The sequence below is a fragment of the Melospiza melodia genome, chromosome 2 (genome assembly GCF_035770615.1).
Source record: "Melospiza melodia melodia isolate bMelMel2 chromosome 2, bMelMel2.pri, whole genome shotgun sequence".
Taxonomy (NCBI): Eukaryota; Metazoa; Chordata; class Aves; order Passeriformes; family Passerellidae; genus Melospiza; species Melospiza melodia.
Genome location: NC_086195.1, coordinates 69,583,663 through 69,596,971, shown reverse-complemented (window position 1 = coordinate 69,596,971; position 13,309 = coordinate 69,583,663). Strand labels below are relative to the sequence as shown.

Here is a 13,309-nt window from a genome sequence, read left to right as displayed (position 1 = left end):
GCTACATTTCGCTCAGCATCTTTCAAGAAAGCAACTGACCATCTTCTCTTTCACCTGCAAGTGGAATCTAAGCTTTGTTTAGCCTAAGATATGCAGTTCTCATAATCCATACAGTCACCTCTTTTTCCTTAATTTCCATTGCCATCCTGCTCCTCATTTGATTTCAGATTCTCAGCTCTGTAAACAAAGTGCAGTAGAAAACGTCTGCAATAAGCTTGTAATAAGGATATATTACAGGCTCAAGACAAATGCTTCAGGCATCAGATTAGGTGATTTATAGCAGCTAGGTTTGAATAGGATCAATGCTTTAGTCATCCAGTTTGTTAGTTGAACAAAATTTGTATTTGGATGAAGTTCAGGTCACAGTTAACATGCTGTAAAACATACTTTTGGCTTGGTTTTTGTTGTTATTGTTTTTTTTATAGAAAGTTCATCACTAAAAACTCTGGATTATTCTGCATTACTTCTCATTTCAGGTGACGGTCTCAAGTAAAGACAGCAGAGGAGCAAACCACAAATTTGCCCTCCCATCAGAGCAATTAAGCTGAACTAACCAAGTCCTCCACCAATATAAGGTTATACACTGATTTATCTTTTAGATCAGCCAGTCTCTACAAACTGAGCAGAAAGAACCCATCTAATTTAAGAGGGTCTCTGAACAATGCTCTGAAAGCCTGTGAAGACATACTTCTCTCCACTCCTAAGAACTGAAGCCTAACTTGTAACTGGATAATCTCAGCAGTTATAAAAAAAAAAAAAAAGGCAAGAAGAAGCAGTCCATCAAATTATTATGAGGGAACCATTCAGCTGGTTCGTGAATATATTATACAGCTATAAACACACATTGCTTATTTATAATATACAATATTGCAGCCTATTCAATAATGTAAAATGCAAAAAATCCTGTTCTTATATATGTGACACCTCTTAACTGCCTCCAAATGCCTGCAGGGTGCTGTAATATGGAGCACTATGCCAAAGCTGTATCTTACTTTAAAATATTTGTTTCACCAACCAAATGCTCCATGATAGAGCTTCATGCTATTACCTTCTAGAATTAACTTTGAAATGTTAAAATAGCTTTTTTTGTAGCAATTTATAAAGCATTTCAATAGCCTGTTTCCTTACATGGCCATAGCCTGTGCACTAAAATTAGAGCCATTGAAAACAAAAAAAGCTGATGCCAAGGACGTGAATTCTCATGTACCTTTAGAAATTGGAAAAAGATCAGTTTTGAGTTCTCTGGTCCACTGGTACTGAAGAACCACAGACAGGCACCTAAATAATGAATTCTTTGAGTTATTTAACCAGAACATGAGATGCCTGGCTGTACTTATAGCTACGAAGCAATCTGTTTTAGAAGGTCTGAAAATTCACTGAACAGCAGAAACAATGAAAAAGTCCTGTGTATTCATTTATCAGAAACAGAGACTTTGCATGAACATGCTGAGCCCCCACTCACAAAGCCTACTTTTTAGCTTGAGCAAGTCATTACTTGAAAAAAATCAAATAATATTAACAAATAATGAGTTACACCATTTGAAGCTGTAGAAGGACAAGTTACACAACAGACACTACTCTAGGGCATAGAGAACTTCTGTTTGCCTACTAACATGAACATTAAGCCAGGAAGAAAAGTATGTTTTGCTGCACCTTATGGGGTCTCTTGGCATCATACCACCCAGCTAATTCCTATAAATGAGATAGCACTATGTTTTTATGCACAATAGCTTGATGCAAATATGTTTTATTCTTGCTGTCTTTTTAATATTAACTTTATCTGATTTTAGGGATCTCAAGTATCCCCATAGGTGCACAGATATTGTCAGCTTTCACATACTGTTTCCACATAAAATCACATGCATTTCGGTACCTGATAAATAATATAATAATACAGACTATTCCTTGACTGGACAGCATAATCCTTGACTTTTCAAATCTGTGAATTTGCTGGTGTCATCTGCTTCAAGATGGAAAAAACCTCAGTCTACCTCTCCAGCTTTTCCCATGTTAACAAAAAAAAGCTGCTCTCTGGAATATCATGTGGTTCAATCTCAGTCTTGCTGCTAATATTGTTACATCTCTATGAAACACAGTCAACACATAAATAAGAAACCAAAAGGAAAGGAACTTCAACCAGTAGACATTATGTGTCCTTTACTCAGCAAGCACTTTTTCCATAGGCAATTTATGAAACATTTTCTTTCTCTCTTTTCCTCCATTCCCATATTTTTTTCACATTGCTCAGACTCACTTTTCCACACAGGGTGCCTTTCTGTAGACTCTTTCCACACATTCCTCTATTTTTTTTTTAATCAATCTCTTCTCCAATATACCCACTGACACTCTCTCATGCCAAGTTATCTTTCCCAACGCATACAGGGAAAGAAAAGTCATCAGTGCTATTTGGAAGATAAACTAAGATAACTAAGGTTTCCTCTTTGAGATCAATTACTAATTCAAAAGCTACCTCTTTCTCCAATGAAGGGAAATGCTGACATTCATAGAACAACTTTGGAATTTGCTCAGCAATCACTTAATTTAAACTGCTGAATTACTAGGAAGTAGGGCAGGAAACAGTAAACCCTCAAAACACGAAGAAAAAAAAAATCTTAGAGTTCATGAAGTCACGTGGTTTGTTGAAAAGTTGTACGAAGGGGTTTACACTCTGTAAGCATAGGCAAAATTTCTACCTGCTGATACCAGACTGCAATCATCTCCAAATTACACCAAAGACCAGTGAGTCATATTTAGAAAATTATTATGGATCTAGGCTTTTTTCCCCCATTACTGCTTGGAATGGCCTTGTGAAAGCCCTGTTAGTTCATCTATAGAAGATTTTAAAATTAGTTATATCCAGAAGTAAGAGGATCTAGAACAAGTTTAGCTAACACTTCTAGGCTGATGCACCAGCCTCCGGCCTAATGTGGGAACACAACAGAATTTTTCTTTCCACAGAAGGTTTTTTTGTGGAGGTAAAAACAGTGTTAAAAAACACTTAAGGATCATCAGGGAAGAAGTTCTTTTGCTTTTGTCCCAAAGGATCTGGTATGCCACAATCATGTGAAATTTTCCTTTGGCCACCTTCAGCGTGTAGTTGTGGACCCTTTCTATAAGTGAACACTGACTTCTTTTCTTCATGTTAGAAGAGCTCAGATATGCCCCAAAAAGAAGAATAAAACTGGGCCTTCTTAGTTCAGTTTCCCAACAGATTGTCAGGAGTCGCACTTCAATTATGACAGTAAAACATCCTGCAAAGTTGCTTTTTTATGATTGTCTTTAGAGTAGAAATTAATTTAAAAATAGAAGTTGTTATTAAACCATCCCTGGAAGTGTTCAAGGCCAGGCTGGATGAGAATTTCAGCACGTTGGTCTGTGGAAGGTGTCTCTGCCCATGGCAGGGAAGTTGGAATTAGGTGATCTTTAAGGTCCCTTCCAACCCAAACCAATCTATGATATCGTGATTCTATAAAAAATTATCAGTTGTTTGTGATTTCTTTATATGTTTTTGTACCTCTTCTGTCCTACTTCATCTATTTTTGTTTTCTCTTTTACTCAGTTAAGGAACTGTTTGGGAGAGGGTGTGTCTTTTCATTCTTTGTTCCAATGACACTGTTGCCTTACACAATAGTTCCCAGTTTTCACAATAGATATAAGGATAGCAGGAAAAAAAAAAAATCTCAGTAAGAAGGAGTTGATTGTGTTAACACTTTGTTAACACTGGTTAATGAAAAGTTCCTTAGTGGCTTGAAAACTAGTTTTTTAATTTTTCTTTTTTTACAAGTTTTGCTTTAAGATTTCACAAAAGAATACCAAATATGAGAATTAAATATAATAAATAATTATAATAAATATAATATAAATAAATAAAATATATAAGAAAAGATATGTCACTCAAGTTTACTCCAATTCTTATATTTCATTGCAAACCATATCTGAAAGCTGCACCAACATTGATATGAGTATATAATATAAAAAGTTTGTATTGTGACTATGCCAGCAGAGACTTGTCAAGGTCAGGGGAAGAGCAGGCAAAACCAAAGTGAAATGTTTAAGTACTTCAAAGTAACCAGAAAAAGTAGCCTGGCACTGTTGGAGTCAAAATGAAACACAGGAAAGGAAAAGCTGAAATAAACATTAAGAGTGACCAAGGTCTGTCTAGGAAATAGAGGGTGAGATTTTAAAGCTTGGAACCTAAAATGTTCAGTCCTTAGCATATAATTGCACTCTTCAAAATCAATCACTAATAAATGTCAATAAAAGACACAGAATCACAGAGCCATAGAATTACAAGCTGAGCTGGAACTAAGATGGAAGCATGTCCAGTTATCCTACTCATTCTCAAAGTAGAACTTCAAAGTTGAAGCAGGTGTCTCAGAGCCCATATTATTTTAGATATAATTTCAGGTCCTTATTATTTTAGAAAAATTTAAAAGGAACTTTATAAAAAATTCAAATCCAGAAGTTCTGTGGGGTTTAAGCTGAATGCCCATTTAAGCTAAGAAAATCACAGTTCTCTTCACAGCACTTCTAAGCAAAGAGTAAGAATCTCATTATTGGAAACTTAGTATTATGAGTTAAACTGCATATTTCTGAAAGTGCAGAGGCTTTCAGGGGTCACTAGAAGAGACAGAAACCCTTGGGTTATAGGGCAGAAATTAGCTATGAGCTGTATTTTGCTTGCAACTGCAAAGTTTAAATATGTAAATGAGAAAACATTTATTTAAAAAGAAAAAACCTTTTATTTTCACATTCCTACAGCCAAAGTGAGATATTACGCTTCTCAGAATACATTGCAATTATATGTGTGTGTACGTGTGTAAAGATCTAAGCCAACTCATTCAATTACAGGTAAAATCCCCAATAGCACTGAAGGCTTATGTGGTGAAGCAGCTTTGCATGTTCTATCTCTCAACAAATACTGTGCCCTGTAGAAAACCAAATAATAGAAAAAGGATAATTTTATCCATTCTCTGGGTACTCTCTGTTACAATTAGAACTTTTTTTTTTTTGTTGTTTAGTAGAGCTGGAACAAACTCTACTAAACAAAAATGTATGCTTGTATCATAACGGGATGCTGAACATGGAAAGGTCTCTTCAATTGCCTGGGCTTTATGGAATTCAAAGTCTTTGTGTCTGAAATTTCTTCAGGCTTTAACTATGAATTAAACTAAACTCAGCCATCCTTCATTTACAATTTAATCAGCAACAATGGGTTTTGTAAACAAGTGAAAAAGTGCTGCTTATTGAGTTGAGTGCAAAGGACAGAAAAAATTCTCCCATGGTAAAACATCACTCCCAGGTGAGTTAATCAGTTTACTCCTAATTGTTTCTTTTTGTTCTCTAAAATTCTCCAAGTTACCTACTTATTCCTATATATCTTTTCAGTATTTTAATGAATAAAGGATCTGAATAAAAATGTGCTTCCAACACCGAGATAAAATTTTTAACCAAACATGTTCTTCTTAGACACATAAACACTTGACATTACAGTAAGCTCTACATTTCTCTTGCACAAAGAAAGGTACTCTTTTACATGAGGGTCCTTGAAGCACAACTGTACTACAAAGACCATGATCACTTCTACCCTGCAAAATACTTTTTCAAATAAAATACAAAAAAAATCCCCTTTGTAGCTGTAAGCTTCCTATAAACATTTTTATAAGCAATCAGGAGACTTTGAGTTCACTACAGAAAGGGCATGTATTTCTAATAACATTTAATAGACTTTTTAAATAGCCATTATTGCACAATTTCCTCATGCTTTTCTGAGTGAAGATTTATACAGTGAAGAGAAGAGAAAAATAATTTTGATCCCTCAATTGGAGAATGAATACATAAAAAAATTAGTTAGGACAGCTGAGGTAGCAGCCCCCAGTGCAAAGAAAAGCTATTAGCAGTACATTTTAAGATAGGACACAAGTCTTTTTTCAGAAAGATTATACCATGGCAATAACTATTTTATCCTGAGCTGCAAGTTGAATTATGACTAATTCCTGAATTTATGCTCAGAGCTAAAAGAATTACATCAATCATTCCCAATGATCAGGAATATAGCAACATTCTAACTTTAATAAATAATAGCACTTTAATGTATTGAATGAGGATGATCTCTCCAGAAGAAATATGTTTCTTAAGGAAAATTACCATAGATGCAAAATATTGAAAATATCTGAAAAGGTTCTGAATTCATACTATGAATTCAGGCTCCTGAAGTTTTCAGAATCTGAGGTTCTTGACTCTTTACTGCTGTGTAGTGATGACATCATACAATTATTTCAAGACTGCCTAATAACTTGCAAGACCACAAAGATTGCTGATTTTTGAGTCTTTAGCTTCTGAAATCCTGAAGCTGAGTCACTCTTTCAGGGTTGGGGAGCACTTGTAGCTCTCATGATGTTCCACTTAAGTTGACTTTAGAATCACAGAATCTTAGAATCATTAAAGTTAGAAAAGACATCCAAGATCATCAAGTCCAACCTTCAGCTGAATACCACCCAGCCCACTGTAACATATAGCAAACTCTCATGTCAAGTCATTTTTTTAATTCTTCCAGGGATGGTGACAACACCACTTCCCAGGGCATCCTGTTCCAATGCTTATCCACTCTTTCCATAAAGAAATTTTTTCTAATACCCATCTGAACCTCCCCTTGACTAACTTGAGGACATTTTCCCTTCTCCTATCCCTACTTGCCTGGAAGAAGAGGCCAACCCCTACCTTGACAAAACCTGTTTTCCAGCAGTTGTAGACAGCAACTATATGTAACTAAGCAGTCACAAAATCCCAAATGTTTCAAGTAAGGAAGTTATAATGGAGGCAAGTGGGATTTAGCCCCATCCAGAGAAAATTTACAGTAAAAAAAAGTAATATAAATACACACTATGAGAGGGAAAATCAACAAGAAAAAGGAAGTGAAAGGTCTGATATTGCAAGCTGACCACATGGACATATCAACAAAAGAAAGGAAATGCTGTAATTAACTGTAACTTGTACTGTCTAGGGATAAGAAATAAATTTCCTCTCCTTTAAAATGGCTGACTTAATACCATCTTTCACCCAAGCTACCAATAAATATTTCCCTGTTTCTCTGAGGCAGATGTTATAGGAACCCCATGATGGTCTCTATGGATGTGGTTGCCTCCTGGAGGAAATATGGAGCATATTCACAGTGCAGTGAGGTTAAGGTTTACTCCAAAGGTTAGAGGATGGTCAGGACCACACACTGGCTCTAAAGGAGGCTATGGGAATTTAGGCTGACACAAATATTCAGCACTTTTGGCTTTGTTTTTCAAGAAGGCTGGAAGTGCTTTCACCAAGCGTACAGCTCTGCAAGTACTTCTTGGAGCCCTCAGAATTTGCAGGGATTTGTGCAGAAGTGACTGAAGCCACCATCACTTCAGGAAACAGTTACAGACAAGTGATCAAAGCTTTACCAAATGTGAGTTTAAAAAATCCTGAACTAAACCTCCCAACCCTCCCAGTTTTTAAAGTTTATATAATGGAAATGACAACTGACCCAGAGTACAATTATAATTAACGGGAGACGTTTCTGAAAAACGTCTGTGCTGCCTTGGGGAACAATGTAGGTCATAGCATCAATTAAAAGCAGAACAAACTCTACACTGCCTCCATAACATTTAACCCCAAATCATTGTTGCTGTAAATTAAACAATGCATTGCTGCATTACATCACAGAACAGAAAAAAGAATAACTTGTTTGAAAACTTATTTCAAGCGCCAGCATTCACTTTGCCCCATATAAAATAGGCAAGCAATATGGAATACTGATGTTACCAGCAATTTTCTGCTTCTGTAGAGCAGAATTACTATCTATATATTCAGTCTTCTTTACCTAATCTGAATATTAATATTAGACCTTTGCAGGAAAGCATGCGAGATGTACTTAACTGACAATCAAAACCAGCAGTTTACCTTAAATGCTGACTGCAAAGGAGATAGATATAAGATTATTTAAAATCCTAAGCTTCAGTTTTGAAGCTATAGTGAACACTCCTCTATGTGGAAGAGTGGAATATAGAAACAAATCACTTCAGTTAAAATGTGTTCGCAGGGTCACTACACATATATTACCTAATTACTAATATTAATTACTAATTTTCTAATACTGTTTCAAATATGACTGCCAATAGAAGCCACCCACACAAAAATTTAAGGACATTCGCTTTTAAAGAATTGCCCGCAGGTGATGTCCTTTTTTAAGATCAATAAATTCCTGTTTCTTAACAACAAAGACAATTTTCAGCAGAATTCAAGCCAGAAGAAAGACCTTTGCAATAAAGCTTCTCAAGTGTTGCTGACCTTTATGTTTGTTCATGTGGAAATATTGAGCAATATCTTGGATGCAATTAAGCACTTTGAAGTTCTATTATCTACTTGAATGGAAGGTGAAGCAAATTCTTCTCAACTTGTGAGAATGGAAGGGCAACTACACTGAGCAGTATCTAACAAGGTTCATGAGAAACCACAAGGGAAAATTAACTGACAGAATAAACATAGGAAAAACAAATTTATAAAGTGCACCTTCATTTCTTCTACTACTCATGAGTAATACCAAACAATGAAAACACACTGCAGGCAAAATTAAGACTTCCTGATGCCCATGAAGTACTTTCAGCTCAAAAAATTGTTCACAGAGAAATAATTCTATAGGGATATATAGGCAAGAGCAAAGACTCATTTCTGAAATGCCAGCTGTGGAAAAAGCTAAATAGCTATGCTAGTTAATAAATATGTCTCTCAGTAGAGTATAAAGGAAGTAGATTTGTACATCTGAGAAATTCCATTTTAATAGAACTAGATTTTAAGACTCGAACTCTGTCTATGTTCTCATCTGCATTTTGAAATTCCAATAAGGGGTACAGGAGCTCAGTTCCCTCTTCCCTGGTGAAATGTTAAGATTATGCAAAGAATGCCAACTTCTGATTAGCCTGTTATGTATAGCCATAACTTCTCAGTGCCAGTGTTAATGACTACAATTCCATTGTTGAAGGCTTTAGGGAAATCCAGAATGAAAAAGGAATGGTCAAGCTTTAGAGAGTTTTCAATTTGAATAAAACAGGAGATAACAGATGCACCCATTTTTCAACAGGTCTCATCACAATTTTGCCAGAGTTTTAGACCTGTCATTATTGAGACAATGAATTTATTTCAGACATCAAGACAACAGCAGACTTTGTTGATGAATTGAGCAAAAACAATTAAAATGGTTTTTGGAAGGCTTCACAATTGAAAAATGAACCCTTCCATCCTTGCCTAACTACAGAGGGAGTCACTTTTTCCCAGGGAATGATATAAGGTAAGTAAGGTGGGAATAAGTGAAAATAATTTATTTTAGGCGCAAGTCAAAGCAGGAAGCTTGAAAAGGCATGCCATAATGGGTGTAGGGGTGGGAGGGGGGGGAACAAAACAAAGCTCATTTTGAACATACTTTCTCTAGGAGTTGACAAGTGCACCTATGGATTTGTAGGCTAGGAGTCTCTGTTCCTTTTTACCTCCAAGTGTACTAGAGTGTTGTCAGATGAGAACATATCATTCACTGCTCTGAGAACACATGTAATGGTAGTACAATAATGGATTAGTTCTATGTCAAATAGAAAGAAAAGGTCTAATGACTCTTCAGCCACTATAATGCTTTTCAAAGCCCTTTGTAAGAAAGGAAAATTAACAGGTAGGAAAGCAAAGGGAAGAGAATGAAGCAAGCTGCCTAAGATGACTCAAGAGGAATTGAAAAAAAACATATCGTATGTCTAGAACTTCAGTTTAAAGACCACCCAACCTTCAACCAGTTATACAAAATATGACTGAGATGTAGATGGCAGACAGCACTGCAAAACATCAAGCCCTCTCAACCAAACCTTGCTGTTTTAGTCAAAATTTTGCAACTCTGGGTTAAAAATCAGTGAAGGAAAATTAATTCAGAAGTTCACGATCTAGAAGAATTCAAATTTTATCCTCCACACATATAGGCCAGGAGGTGGGTGTACTGAGATTTTAAATGAATTGAAATAGAAGGAAGTGGGAAGGAAGTAAAAAAGAAATAAATGCTTTCATTAGGCCAAGTAATACAGCTCTACATTTCTCCACTTGAACTACTGACTGGGGAAGAAGGTGATAAAACGTATTCTATGAGTTTAATCTCCCTCTACAGTACCATCTAACCCCTCTTCCTGTGCAGAAGTTTCTTCTGACTCAGCACCTCAAAGGCACCTCAAAGATGTGGAGTTTAAGGCACAAAAGACCATTGGATCACTGGGATCTAGTGTACTGCCATATGTAGCACTGACAAGAACAGTTTGTCTTAAACACAAGCATGCACGCCTATTTCAGGAAGGCAGCTGATCCTGGAAACATAACAGGACTGAGATTACTGCCTTCCCTAATGGTTTGTCCCATGTTCTCACTTTTAAAAACACCTGCCCAGCCTTGGTTTACTCTTACCCTGGTATGCATTCTGCTCTTCTCTGCTACTGTGAAGAATCCTCTTATTCCCAATCATCCCACAGGAATATGCTGTCTTTAGGTCATGTCTCTCTCTGGAAGAATTTTTCTCCACTCTAGTCTCTCTTCTCTCTTTTGATATTTATTTATTATCTTTACAAATTACAGATACCAAAATCTGGTACAATATTTCCTTCCACAATCTCACTGCTGCACATACAAATAAAACCACCTCCTTACTCTTATTTTTTACTGATGTTTTTTACATTCAAGTTAAAAATACAAGTGCCACTGAGCTGTCTGTTCTTTCCTCTGGAACACTCCTATCATCACTTACGTTAGCTGTAGGGGTCCCCATGTGTAAGGATGCCATTGCTCCCTTCTGGCTGTGTAATACTTCTAGAGACAATTTTGTTTGAATGACCTCTGTTTTCAGGCTAGACTGTAACTGGATTGCACTAATTGTTGTGTCCTCCTTTTTTTCCTAGTGTTTCAATCTTCACATTATTTTCAAATTCTAATATCCAAGAATTCATGCAGTTTTCCAAAGGATTTGTGAAAATATTGAAACATGTTGTCCACACCCAAACCTAAACTGTGGAAGGCTGTGGAGAGAGACTTTAAAAGAGGATGCAATAACAGGACAAGGGGGAATGGCTTCAAACTGAAAGAGAGCAGGTTTAGATTGGGTATTAGGAGGAAATTCTTCACTGTGGGGGTGGTGAGGCACTGGCACAGGTTGCCCAGAGAAGCTGTGGATGCCCCATCCCTGGAACTGTTCAAGGTCAGGTCGGATGAAGCTCTGAGCAACCTGGAGTACTGGAAGGTGTCCCTGCCCAGGGCCAGGGGTGTTGGAACTAGATCCTTCCTAAGGTTCCTTCCAACTCAGGCTATTCTATGATTCTATTTTATGATTCTATGATCCCTCAATTTTTTTGTGTAAGGATCATTTCTCACTGATTAGTGCTTTGATATGCCAATCTTTAACAAATACTATTTTGATAAAGTATGCTGCTATTTATTTTATACCAGATGAAATAAAAAATTAAACTAAATGCCTTACAAAAGCCTAAATAAGATTGAGGACTACTTGACAAGTAAATTCACATTCTGAAATGAAGTTTATCTAGCATAACTGCTTTTCTTTAAAACTATGTTGACTATCATTAATTTCTTCCTACCACTAATTTTTTCTTAGGCTTGCTTTTTCAGCCAAATTGTCCCTAATCATCCCAATATTTTTTCCAGGGCTGAAATAGAATTAGCCTGCTCTGCAGCATTATTTGAAAAAAAAAAAAATTGAAAATAATAGCATGACACTCACATTCCAGAATTTTAAAAATTCTCCAACAGATCTTTCCAGCCTCCTTTTTTAAGGCTCATAGGTGAAAGTTATCAAGTAATGAGCCTTCGGATTTACTTATTTTATCACTGGCAGATGTTGTTTAACATGCTTTGAAAGATTCAGTGCTGTTTATACAATAGGGACACTGGATCTCCTACCACCATATGGGCTTGCTAGGGAGCAAACAGCACTTCCCTCCTACTGTGTGCCACTCAGTATTGAAGAGGTATCAGAGTTTTTGTTCATCTTTGCATGAATAAATGACACAATTAATTAAACAGTGATTGACTGGCATCATTTCTTGGTTTTGGTGTTAAAAAAAAACCAGCACAAATTAGTTAATTCGCATAAAAAATAAACCAAGAAATAAGCTTGGTCAAACTTTTCTTGAAATCTTAGGAGGTAGAAACTGAGTGTCCAGAATTGTGTCCAAATATATACTGTGAGAGTTCTTGTCCATTATACTTGCCACTGAATTCATCCTAGGTTACCACCTTAATCATTGCATATTTTTGGCCCTTACATTCAGGAAAATTACCTAGACATCCTAAGCTATTATAAATTGATGTCCAGCTGGCAGAGAGCTGTGCAAGATCACTCAGAATGCTCATCTGTCCTATTTATGCCAGAGTCTTGTTAACCCTGGATAACAAAGGATACCAATTTGGACATCAACAATATATCACTTTAGACTACTTTTACCAGAAATATCCCATTAGTGTGCATTATCTTCATATCTTAATCAGCCTTCTTTTCCTCCTGAGACTGCAAAGGACCCAGCTGGCTAACAGCCAGAATATCAAGTGTCTCACACACCTATTATCATAACAGCAGAAGGTCATACACTGAAAACTGAGCACACAAATGCAACATAAACTAAACTGAGTATTTTGAAAACAGAAATTTATGGAGGTTACTATTCTGGTGCAACATCATCACTTGTACTTTTGTTTCATTTGGGGGAGGTGGGGGGTTTGCACTTCTGGTTTCAATGACAACTGCTCTACTGGGAAAATTCTTTGATTAAAAAAACAAACAAAAAAAAAAAAACAAACCAAAACAAACCACCAAAATCCCCACTCCAAATCAAACTTCAACAATGCTTTTTCTATCAGGCTCTCCAGGTCCGCAAATATGCTTAGTCTTCCTGTCCTATATCTTGGTTTGGTCCTCCCAGAGACTGATTGTGCCTCTGCCAGACTAACAGGCAATAATAGAAAGACATTACAAAAAGAGAAAGGTGAAATTTTCCTGACCACTTAAGATATCAAATCAAGACATTTTGGTCTCTAAATTATTTGACCATAAGGATGTCTAGACAATGGAAAGACAAAGTAATTTCCAGGGCATGACTCCCCTCCATCTAAAGGAGGTTAGAAGAACTGTGATCAGGACAGGTCTCTCCATTGACTACCATGGCAATATCATTGACTTCCTCAAACGTCAAAAGTCAACTCAAGCCACATTGTTTTCCTAATAGCTCACCTGTTTTCAGTTTGATCA

General features: G+C 36.4%; 1 protein-coding gene across 21 annotated transcripts in view; it reads right to left on the bottom strand.

The window, feature by feature from the left end:
* DLG2 (discs large MAGUK scaffold protein 2) overlaps positions 1-13,309 on the bottom strand; it is a 984,895-nt gene that overhangs the window by 575,988 nt on the left and 395,598 nt on the right. The window lies entirely within an intron of this gene.